Here is a 319-nt window from a genome sequence, read left to right on the forward strand (position 1 = left end):
AAAATTAGGATGCAGTCAAATAAGACTCCTAATGTATAATAATGAAAAAAGAGTGTTCATGATAATTTTCATATTTTAACTCAGTGATGATTATGGCACCTCTATATACCATGTCAATATTGAGTCTAAATTTTGGATGGCATATATACTTGCCCTGAGAATGGAGGCTGCTGTCTGTTCTGCATGCTATACAAGCTTGGAATTTCATTGTCTTGTTGCCACTTTGTCTTTAGCCGCAGCATTCCAAAATTGGTCTAAACTTTCATTTTCAATGCTTATCATAATGAAATTTTTTTGCAAGCAAGAAATGAGCACTGTT

The sequence above is a fragment of the Penaeus monodon genome, chromosome 31 (genome assembly GCF_015228065.2).
Source record: "Penaeus monodon isolate SGIC_2016 chromosome 31, NSTDA_Pmon_1, whole genome shotgun sequence".
NCBI lineage: Eukaryota > Metazoa > Arthropoda > Malacostraca > Decapoda > Penaeidae > Penaeus > Penaeus monodon.